The sequence below is a fragment of the Urocitellus parryii genome, chromosome 5 (assembly GCF_045843805.1).
Source record: "Urocitellus parryii isolate mUroPar1 chromosome 5, mUroPar1.hap1, whole genome shotgun sequence".
NCBI lineage: Eukaryota > Metazoa > Chordata > Mammalia > Rodentia > Sciuridae > Urocitellus > Urocitellus parryii.
The window spans coordinates 128,036,997-128,049,387 of record NC_135535.1 but is presented as its reverse complement, the minus strand read 5'-3'; the positions used below and the strand labels follow the sequence as shown (position 1 = coordinate 128,049,387).

At 33.4% G+C, this 12,391-nt stretch overlaps 1 pseudogene; it reads left to right on the top strand.

Moving 5' to 3' along the window:
- LOC144255047 (zeta-sarcoglycan-like) overlaps window positions 1–12,391 on the top strand; it is a 131,731-nt pseudogene that overhangs the window by 101,300 nt on the left and 18,040 nt on the right.

Below are 12,391 nucleotides of genomic sequence, written 5' to 3'. Positions count from 1 at the left end.
ACTTTTAGAAGTATATAAGAGGACATGATTTAGCATCCAAGATAAATGCCTGAGTCATTTTTTTTTAATATGAAAAGTAAAAATAGACTTTTAAATGATTTCTTTGTAGAATCCTTGGCAATTATGCTCCAGTCTCAAATGAACAGTATGATGATTTTTGTTTTTAAAGAACTATCTAAAACTATATTCTTGTTTTACTACAGCAATTAATATTGATTAGACTTATAATAACCATTTCAATAAATTAAAATTGATACCTGAGGTTAATGACCAAAATTCTGTTAAGGTTAAACAAATAAATATACTTGGAAACAGAAACTTAGTATGTTTTGCATATAAAGTTAAAATATAAAATATTTCCATGCTTTTATTATTGCTTTCATTCCTGTTCTTTTTCATTTACTGATACTTTCTTATGCATTATAATATATGGACAGTTTTAAGGATACAAATTTGATTGAGATAAAGTCTTTTACAGTCAAGAATCCTAAGTATCTGGAAAGAGTTTAAAGAAAATTATAATGCAATATTACAAATCCTATACTGGCAATTTTCTTAAGAACCTGGGGAAGTTGGGAAGAAATAGTTAGAGCTCAAAGATGTAGAAAATGTTTCACAGAAAAAAAATAATCTAGAATCAGTCCCTGAAGGATGAACAGAGATTATGTGTTCATTAATTTGCCCACCTCTTCAGGCAGATGTGAGCTCTTCTCTGTTCTATTCTGAAATTTGGTTTGGCTTATTTAGACAATTGCTTTCCCAGAGCATTTAAAATGAGACACAGTCAACTTCAAGTTTTGGAAAATTGTTTGGCAGTAGTATGTTAATTTTTGACAGATAATATAAGTGATATCAAAACTGTGAAATTAAGTGCACTAATAAACTGAACAAGAAAAGGCATCTCAGAATGCTTCCTCAGTTTCTGATGTGGGTATTGGGACATGCATGTCCCATAAATCAAACTACAGTAAAAATCAGAATAACTAAAGCTTTGAAGAAGAACCTTGAAATATCAATCTTTAGCAATACTTATTAATTAGTTAACACTAACAAGACACTGTGCCATGTCAAAAATATAGTAGAATATAAACAATGTCTTTTGTTTGTTTTTTTTTTTTAATTTAGCCTAAGAGGAGAAACATACATACTTAAAAATACAACTTTTCAGAAGAGATATAATCGATTCTAAATGAATTTTATCAAGAGTAAACCCTTCATTTAGAGAATGAAGAACTCTCATTTGCCTTAAGAGTTGGGAAATTTAGTAAAAATATTTCATAGATGAGTATAAGAAAATAGGTCAAAACAGGTAGATAGGGTCAGATTACTGAGGTTTTGAAAGCTGGACAAAATCAGTGTCTAAGAACATAAGTTCAGCTTGCTTCATTTTTTATGGATTTTGTTTTGTTTTGTTTTATTACTTTGTACTAGTGATTGAACTCAGGGGCACTCAACCACTGAGCCACATCCCCAGCCCTATTTTGTATTTTATTTGGAGACAGGATCTCACTGAGTTGCCAAGCTCCTCACCATTACTGAGGCTCGATTTGAACTCACCATCCTCCTGTCTCAGCCTCCAGAACCACTGCAATTATAGGCATGCACCACGGAGTTCAGTGCTTGCTTTGTTTTTTTATGTTTTTTTTTGTTTGTTTTTAGTACTTTGTTAAGATTAGAGACCAGAAATTATGATGCCTCTTCCATTGACATTCTTGCTCAGAATTGCTTCAACTATTCTGGGTCTCTTATTCTTACAAAAGAATTTCAGCACTACTATTTCAAGTTCTGTGAAGAAGATCACTGGTATTTTGGTAGATATTGCATTTTTGAATCTGTATATTGCTTTTGGTAGTGAGACAGTTTGGGCAATATTAATTCTGCCAATCCAAGAACATGGGAGGTTTTCCACATTCTAATATCTTCTTCAAATTCTTTCTTCTATGTTCTGTAGTTTCTTTGCAAGGATCTTTTATCACCTTGGTTAGATTAATTCCCAAGAATCATGTTTATTTATTTTCTGAGCCAGTGGGAATGGGATAGTTCTGATTTCTTTCTCAGAAGAATCACTGCTAGAATACAGGAAAGCTATTGATTTATGAACATTGATCACATATACCTCTACTTTGCTGAATTTGCTTATTATTTCTAGAAGATCTTCTGATGGAGTTCTTCTGGGTCTTCTAGATATATGATCATGCTATCAGCAAACAGAGATAATTGACTTCTTCATTTCCTATTTGTATCTCTTTAATTTCCTTCTCTTGCCTGATTGCTCTGGCTAGAATTTCAAAAACTATATTGAATAGAAGTGCTGAGAGTGAAATTCCTGTTTTATTTTTGATTGTAGCAGAAATGCTTTTAGTGTTTCTCTGTTTATTATGATTGTGGGAAACTATGACTTATTATGTTTATGATGATTGAGGGTTATTTACTCAGTACCGATCCAAGGTGCATGCCTATAATCCCAGCAGCTCTGGAGGTTGAGACAGGAGGATGGCGAGTTCAAAGCCAGCCTCAGCAATGGTGAGGCGAAACTCAGTTAGATCCTGTCTCTAAATAAATACAAAATAGGGCTGGGGATGTGGTTCAGTGGTTGAGTGCTTATGTACTTAGGTCTCCCCTTGGGAAGGATCCTAACTGTCCAAGGCCTGAGATCTCTATCCCTGCTCTATTCATGGGACAGCTCTCATAGCTCCAGAGTTGGGCATAACTGATTGGGAACTGGACAGCCCACCTCTTACTTATTTGGCAAAGAACATTCCATGAAAAACCTTTGATGTTCCTCCATATAAATAAAGCAAGTGTGGGCTCCCTCTCTCTCTCTTTTTCTGGTGTGGAAGCTTGATCCCTAAGATTGGAGAGTGGTCCATCCCCCTCCCCATTCTAAAATTATTTCCTGTGTCCTGTGGTTTCTTCCATGTTTTCTCTTTATTAGCTTTTATTCTGCAGCCAGAACATTTCATGCAGAGGAACCTAAATTCCATTGCCTGCTTGGCACACGTGTGAGATATGATGTTGGTTTTGAATTTGTCATATATAGCCTTTATGAAGATTATGTAATTTCCTTTCATTTGTAGGTTCTCCAGCATTATTAACATAAATGGGTGCTGGATTTTCTCCAAAGCTTTTTGTGAATCTTTTGAGATAATTATCTGATTGTTTTTCATTATTCTGTTTAGGTAATGAATTATGTATTTTATAGAAGTTGAACCAGCCTTGTATCCCTGGCATCAAACACAATTGACCATAATGTATCATCTTCTCGATGTGTTTTTGAATGCAGTTTGCTAATATTTCATTAAGGATTTTTGTATCTATGTTCATCAGGGCTATTGGTCTGCAGCTTTCTTTCCTTCGTGTGTCTTTGACTGGTTTTGGTATCAGGGTTACATTGGCTTCAATAAATGTGTTTGGGAGGGTTTCCTGTCTTTTAATTTTGTGGAATACTTTGAAAAAAGGCTGGTGTTTGTTCTTCCTTAAACATCTGATATAACTCAAAAGAGAGTTCTTCTGTTATTTGACTTTTCTTTGTTATATTTCCTTGGTTTAAAAATGGTCTGTTTACATTTTCTGTATCCTCATGGTTCAATTTGAGCAGGTCACATGTGTCTGGAAATTTGTCAATGTCATCTAGATTTTCTAGTTTATTGGATTATGAATTTTCAGAATAGTTTCTAATAATTCTCCAGATTTCAGAAGTGTCTGTGGTTATTTCCCTTTTCTCATCTCTAATTGTGTTTACTTGGGTCTTTTCTCTCTCTTTTCATTAGTTTGGCAAAGTGTTTATCAATTTTATTTACCTTTTTGAAGAATAAATTTTTGTTGCATTGATCCTTTGTATTTTTTATTCTCATTTTCATTAATTTTGGCTCTGATTTTAATTATTTTCTGTCTTGTACTGATTTTATAATTAGTTTATTCTTTCTTTTGTAATGCCTTGAGATGGAGCATAAGCTTACTTACTTATTTATGTTCTATTTTTCTATGTAGGCGTGAAAAACTACAAATTTTTCTCTTAAAACTGCTTTCATATGGTCCTGGAAATTTTGATATGTTGTATCTCTGTTCCCACTTTTTTCTAAAATTTTCCTGATTTCTTCTCACATTTCTTCTACCATCCATTATTCATTTAAAAGAGAACTGTTCAGTCTCCATGTGTTTATATGGTTTCTAATATTTTTCTTGCTGTTGATTTCTTGTTTCATTCCATTATGATCTGACAAAATGCATGGAATTATATCTCTCTTTATTTTGTATTTTCTAAAAATTATATTGTGACTTTGAATATGCTCTATTTTGGAAAAAAATTCCATGAGCTGCTGAGATGAGAGTAAATTCAGCTGTTTGGGAGATAAAAAAAAAAATTTGTAGTAGTTTGTTACATCCATTTGATTCATAAAGTTATTTAAATCAGAGATATATTTATTTAATTTATATTTATATGGATTGTCCATTGGTGATAAGGGTGTGTTGAAACCACCTAGTATCATTTTATTGGAGTCTAAGATTTAATGTCAAGAAGTATTTTTCAATGTAATTAGATACACTGACATTTGGGGAATATATATTTCTATCATTATATCTTCTTGTTGGATTGTTCTGTTTAGCAGTATGCAGTAGCCTTTGTATATTCTGATAAAATTTTGCTTGAAATATGCTTTGTCAAACATGAGAATAGCTACTCTTAATTTTTTTGGACTCTATTTACACTGAGTATTTTTTTCTAAACTTTTATCTTTGGGTGTCTCTGCCTATGAGATGTGGTTGCAAACAGCATATAGTTGAATTGTGTTTTTAAAATACGTTATTCCAAAGAAATCAGATCCTAGGCTGGCATGGTGAAGATTGGGGGCTATTTTTTTCTTTTCTAATGCGTAAGTCTTTGATCCACTTTGAGTTGATTTTTGTGCATGGTGAGAGATAGAGGTTCAATTTCATTTTGCTAAATATGGATTTCCAGTTTTGCCAGCATCATTTGTTGAATAGGCTATCTTTTCTCCAGTGAATGTTTTGGGCACCTTTGTCTAGTATGACATAACCATATTTATTTGGGTTTGTCTCTAAGTCCTCTATTCTGTATCATTAGTCTACATGTCTATTTTGGTGCCAATACCATGCTGTTTTTATTATTATAGCTCTGTAGTATAGTTTAAGTTCTGGCATTGTGATGTCTCCTGCTTCACTTTACTTGCTAAGGATTTCTTTAGCTATTCTGGGTACCCTATTTTTCCAAATAAATTTCATGGTTTCTGCTTCTATTTCTATGAAGAATGTCATTAGGATTTTAATAGGAATTGCATTAAATCTGTATAATGCTTTCAGTACTATGGTCATTTTGACAATATTAATTCTGCCTATCTGGGAGCATGGGAGATCTTTCAATCCTCTGAAATTTTCTTCAATTTCTTTCTTTAGTGTTCTGTAGTTTTCACTGGAGAGGTCTTTCATCTCTTTTGTTAGATTGATTTCCAGGTTTTTTTTTTTTTTTTGAGGCTATTGTGAATGGAGTCGTTTTCCTAATTTCTCTTTCAGTGGATTAATCGCTGATGTATAGGAATGCTTTTGATTTATGGGGTTGATTTTATATCCTGATACTTTGCTGAATTCATTTATTAGTTCTACAAGTGTTCTGGTGGAATTTTTGGATATTCTAGATATAGAATTATGTCATCAGAAAATAGTGATAGTTTGAGTTCTTTACCTATTTTTATCTCTTTAATTTCTTTCTTTTGTCTAATTGCTCTGGTTAGAGTTTCAAGGTTGATGTTGAATAGAAGTTGTGAAAGAGTACATCCTTGTCTTGTTTCAGTTTTTAGCAGGAATGCTTTCATTTTTTCTCCATTTAGAATGATGCTGGTTTTCAGTTTAGCATCTATAGCTTTTACAATATTGAGGTATGTTCCTATTATCCCTAGTGTTTTGTTGTTGTTGTTGTTTTGAACATGAAGGTGTGCTCTATTTTGTCAAATGCTTTTCCTGCATCTATTGAGATTATCATATAATTCTTGTTTTTAAGACTATGATGTATTATGATTATTGATTGACTTATGTTGAACCAACCCTGCATCCCTGGGATGAATCCCACTTCATCATGGTGCACTATCTTTTTAATATGTTTTTGTATTCAATATTTCAGAATTTCATTTAGAACCACATCAGCCTAGGATCTGAATTATTTAACAAAACTCCTAAAGCACAAGAAGTAAAATCAAGAATTAATAAATAGAATGCATTCAAATTAAAAAGCTTTTTCTCAGCAAACAATAAAGTGAGGAGACAGCCTACAGATTGTGAGAAAATCATCACCCCATGCACCTCCAATAAAGCATTAATCTCTAGGATATATAAAGAACTCAAAAACTTAACATTGTAAAACAAATAACCAAATCAATAAATGGCCTAAGGAACTGAACAACACTTCACAGAAGAGAAATATAATTGATCATTAATTATATGAAAAAGTATTCAACATTTCTAGCAATTAGAGAAATGCAAATCAAAACTACTCTAAGATTTCATCTCACTCCTGTCAGAATGGCAATCTTGGTGAAAAAGATACACTTATACATTGCTGGTGGGACTGCAAACTAGTACAACCACTATGGAAAGCAGTGTGGAGAATCCTCAGAAAATTGGGAATGGAACCACCATTTGACCCAGCTATTCCACTCCTTGGTTTATACCAAGGGACTTAAAATCAGCATACTATAGTAATGCATCCACATCATGTTTATAGCAGCTCTATTCATAATAGCTAGACTATGGAACCAACCTAGGTGCCCCTCAATAGATGAATGGATAAAGAAAATGTGGATATATACTCAATGGAATATTAGTTCAGCTTTAAAGAAGAGTAAAATGATGGCATATATAAATTATTAGCACATATAGCTTTGGGGAATATCATGCTAAGCAAAATAAGCCAATCCTACAAAACCAAAGGCCAATGTTTTTCTCATATGCGGATATTAATTCATAATAAGACGGGAGGCACTAGGGAAGAATAGCATTACCATAGATGAGGTAGAGGGAAGTGATGGGAGAGAAGGAGAGGGGATGTGGGGATAGGGAAAATAGTAGAATGAAACAGACTTTATTGTATGTACATATGTAGTGCATGACCAATAAGATTCTGCAACATGTTCATCCAGAAAAATGAGAAATTATATCCCATCTATGTGTGATATATCAAAGTACATAAATGCATTCTACTGTCATGTATAACTAATTAAAACAAATAAAAATTTAAAAATACATTATCCTAATCTATAACTTAAAATTGGGAAGTTGAGACCATTTCTATTCAAAGTCATCATGGATGGATATGTGTTTATTATATCCTGTCATTTTGCTTTCTTTGTTATATTTACTTTCATCTTTACTTCCAGTTAGTTGGTTGCTCTTCTAGTGATTTTCATGTATTTGGAAGCTTTAGGATTTGCTTTGGCTTTTCTCTGTGTGCAGTATATCTTTGTATATCTGTGAGCAGTATTCTTTGTAGTGATGTCTTAGTGGTCATGAATTCCTTTGTTTATTTTTGTCATAAAAATTTTTTATTTTCTCTTTAATTTTGAAAGATATATTCGCTGAATATAACAAGCATGGCTGGCAGTTGTTTTATTTTAGAGCTTAGGGTATGTCATTCCATGTCCTCCTTGATTTTAGAATCTGAGTTGAGAAAACAAAAGTGAGCCTTATTGACTTCCTCTAAATATAACCTGATGTCTATCTCTTGCAACTTGCAATATTCTTTCCTTATTTTCTATGTAAGGCATTTTAATTATGATGTATCTTAAAGAGGTTTTCATATTTGGGTTCCTATGTGCCTTCCATATGTGGATGTCTATCTCATTTCTTATATGAGAAGACTTTTTTGTTGTTACAATCTCATTGAAGATGCACTTGCTGCCATTAGACTATATCTCTATGTTCTCTTTCATCTCAATGGCTCTCAGGTTTGTTGTCTTGCTGTCCCAGGGTTCTTGTATATTCTGATCATAATCTTTTCTTTTTCCTTTATTGTATACTGATTATTCAAGTTCACATACACTGTAAAGGCTAGAACTTCAAGACCTAAAGTTCTTTTTTCTCTGCAATCTAATCTATTGGTGATGCTTTAAAATTAATTTTAATTTTATTCATTTTGGCTTTCATTTCTAATGATGGGTTTATTCACATTATCTCTGTTTCTTTATTGAAATGGTCTTTCATTTGCTATATTTGCTGCAATTCATTTCTTAGATCTCAGTTTATTTCATCAAACATTATAATGATCAGTTTTTATGGTCTTTTTCTGTAATTTCATCCCCTTCAATATCCATGTGATCCTTTCTTGCGATATTGGGAATTTGGGGGGAGATTTGTTTGCCTGTTTCCTCATGTTTTCAGAAGTTACACTTGCACATCATTTGAAATGGATTCCCCTTCTTACACACACAAATACAAAAATAAAATAAAAAATATATATATACATAAAGGATATATATATATATATATATATATATATATATATATACTCACTTATATAGTTATCTTTTTGTTGTGGGACTTCTCTCTGTTTCTGATGTAGAAGCAGCTGTCCAGAGGTGTGACCTGAGGATCTCCTCTGGTTGCTCTTCCTTGAGTCCTGGTTGTCTGGGATCTTATCTTCCCTATTCTGTATGTTGAGGTATTGTTGGGACTTGGGTGGAGCTAGATCATTGTTTTGGGTGATATTTGCTATTATTTGACAAAATTGTGGCTATGGCTCTGCTCCAGCATCTTACTTGGTGAACTTGAAGCGCCCCAATCACTTTTCAGTCCATTTTAGCCAGGAGTAGTGCTAATGTTAGCAACAGATGTACAGCCTTAAGATAAATATCCAGTACTTGCTTTAGCATCTATAACACCAATTGCCACCTATATAGTAAAGTTTGGGTCACTATTTGACATCAGACCAACTAAAATATCCATGAACTCAATCAGGCATTAAACAGCAGATGTCTAATACATCAGCCACTAATAATTAATAATCATAACATGAATGGGATAGAAATTATGTAATTCATAAGATTCTATAAATAGTGAGATTATAATTTCTTAAATGAAGGGAAAATGGGGTAGTAAGGCAAGAAAAATTTGAAATATTTAAAAAGTGGTCAGAGGAGAGGCCAAAGTTAGATATCAGAACATCACAATAATGGAGAAGTAAGAATTAACTAAAACTAATAAAAATTAGAAAGAAAAATAGTCAATAGGAAAAGTAGGCTGTGAGAAAAGAGAGTGAAGTAAAAGCAGTAAAAAACAGAAACCAAGATAGAAGCAAATTAAGATTGAAACAACTCAAACAAATACATACTTTACCCCACCTAATTCAAACCAAGTTTAGGTAATAAATAGGTGAAGAAAGAAACAAGTAAAATTAAAGTTAAATCATATAAAAAAAGTGTGTACCTTTTCAGACCTGTCCATGCAGTGAGAGCACCCCACACACACACAATCTTGCAAAATTAAAAATAATAAGATATGACGAAATTAAATTTGAAAAAAATTGAAAAATTAAAGGTAAAAAGTAAAACAATGGGAGCAATAAAGAATATAAAGATTAAAAATCTTAACTTGAGGTAAATACCTTGTTTCCACTGAGGTGGTCTAAATTGTTGGCAAGGATGAATTTTTAATTTTTGCATATATTTTTGGCTCTATTACCCTTAGGTCAATGGCCAGAGGTTTTAAAGTTTAACATCTTTGTGTTTCTGACATAGTTGACAGTGGTTGTGGCTAGGAGCCAAAGCTCTGAGCTTTCCATTTTCCAGTATAGGGTGTCTTAGACTAGTAAATGTTGACAAATTGCCTGCTCCTCTAGTGGAGTTTCAAGTTCTAAATTAAAGTTCCAAGCTCTCAACAAATTCCATTTGGAATTTAATCCTGACTAGCCATTAGAACTCTATTGGTGGGAATTTGATATTTGATTCATACCCCCAGTTGCTGTGAAGATACTCATCACTGCTGGGCTTCTGGGTCTCAGGTACTTTTGATAAATTCAACTTTAAGGTATAGGATATAACCCTCCACAGTTTCATATTTGAATTACCCAGTATCAGCCCTGGAGTGCAGAAGATCCTGTCCAGCTGTTATTGACATCTTCCCAATATCTCTAATGGGATGCCAGCCACAAAGAAAGCTCTTTCTCCTTGGTACTCATACAAAGGATCCTCAAGGATCAAATAAATCTCTTTGTACCTATTTCAGTCACACTGGTCAGGCTCTCTGAAGCCCATTATAGGTGACTGCTGGGAGGGTGGCAACTCCCTTTATGAGTTGCTGATCTTTTTTCTGTGGTCCCCATGGTACAGCACTTACAAATGCTTCTCCACTGGCAACCAATTCACATTGAAATATCTGTTGAGAAATTTTTATTTTTTTAACTCAACAACTTCCCTCTCTGGCTCTGGGCCCATGAAGATCAGCCTCCCTCTATATTCCATAGGTTCCTGCAAATCCATTTTTTTTCTCCACTATTCTTTGCTCCCACCAGCCAAGCTGGGACATCTCTATCTCTATCCACATATTCTTTCTTCCCTCCCTCCCTCCTTCCCTCTCTCCTTTCCTCCCTCCCTCCTTTCCTCCCTCTCCTCCCCTCCCCTCCCCTCCCCTCCCCTCCCCTTCCCTTCCCTTCCCTTCCCTCCTTCTTTCATACTGGGGATTGAACACAGGGGTGCTTAACCACTGAGCCACATCCCCAGCCCTTTTTATTTTTTTATTTTTTTAAAAATTTTTTTTCCTCTTTTTTTTTTTTTATTGATTGTTCACAACATTACAAAGCTCTTCCCAGCCCTTTTTAATACTTTATTTACAGGGTCTTGCTGAGTTGCTCAGGGCCTCGCTAATTTGCTGAGGCTGGCTTTGAACTCATGATTGTCTCTAACATATTGTTTCTTATATTATGTTTGAATTTTCCAACTTTCTGTTTCTCTATGTTTTCTTTTACTGTCAAGTACTGAATTTCAGGGAATTCTCTTAGTTATCCATCTCTTTGATGAGCAGTCTTCCTGCTTTTTATTTCTGTTGTTAAGGAGCTACTGGGAGGTAAACCATTCCTATAATCTTCCATCTCCTGCTACCAATATTCTGTATTTTTATTGTCAATTCTGACAAACCTGACAGTATGATGTTTGTAAAAATTTCCCATTCATGCGAGATTTATTTTTTACTGTTGATTGTCTTCAGCTTTTATAGTACAAATCTGGTTCAGGTGGCTTTTATTTTTCCTCATTGATATCCTTCAAGATTATCTTTGACAACTATTAATTTTTGTAAGTCTGGCATCAGCAGGGAGGGTGAGAACAACTTTTTTCGTCATCTAGATATCTGCATTTAGTTAGTGATTTATGATGTTTTGTTCAGTTTTCAACTTAGCCCCATAAATGATGTGATTGTAGACTTAATTCCTTAGGAATATTTTAAAAATCATTAATAACTTTCTACATAGAAACTTAGAATCGAGACCTGTATAATTGTTTGATCTTCTTGAAAACTTAAACTTTGACTATTTTCATTTTCCCCAATATAATCTGTGCCCAGTTACTATGTATGCCAACCTGTGTTCAGAAATAAGTATTGTTGCCATCCTTTAATTACATTTCTGACTCATTGGGAATAATCATACAATAGTAGAAATTAGTTTTTGAACCTTGCACATGGATAAATAACCTATCTGGAAGTTATATTTCATTTTAAAATGTCAAAGTCTCTTCTTTTCAGATCTGCAAACTTATACCTTGGAATGTTCTTTCAAATGCCATCCCATCAAAAGCACGGAAGTAGAGATTTATCTCAAACTATTATTTTACATTTAAAGACTCATCTTAAGAATTTACCACTTTGGGAGATAAAATATCCTACAAACTGGAAAGAGAAATGCTCTTACAGATATAATTCTTCTAAATTTGTGAAAACAACTAAAATGATAAACACTATGTGCCCTACACTACATGCTCCATTTTAAGGGGAAAAAGAAAAACCTAGTAAAACCCAGCAGAAGGTCCAGAAATGCCAATAACTTTTACTTATAAATTGAAATCTGTAATCTTAGGAATTTACTACAGCAGAGTCTTAATTTGTCCTAAGAGCCATAAAACAGATGAAATTCTGTTACAATCTTTGGGGAAAAAAAAAAAAACCTTCCTCTGTGACTCAGGATCAAGGTCTTTTTGCTATTTTTTAAAAAGCTATCATCAGGTGGTTCTAATACATTTCCCAACACAGCCAATTATTTTTTAAGAAACTCAAAATGTTAGCTGTACTTTCCTAGCTGCAATTTCATCCTTGATTACTGGAATTAATCTATTTTATGTGTTCCTTCACATTAAGCAATAACAGGTTTGTTTTGTAGGTTTAAAGTTTATAGTTT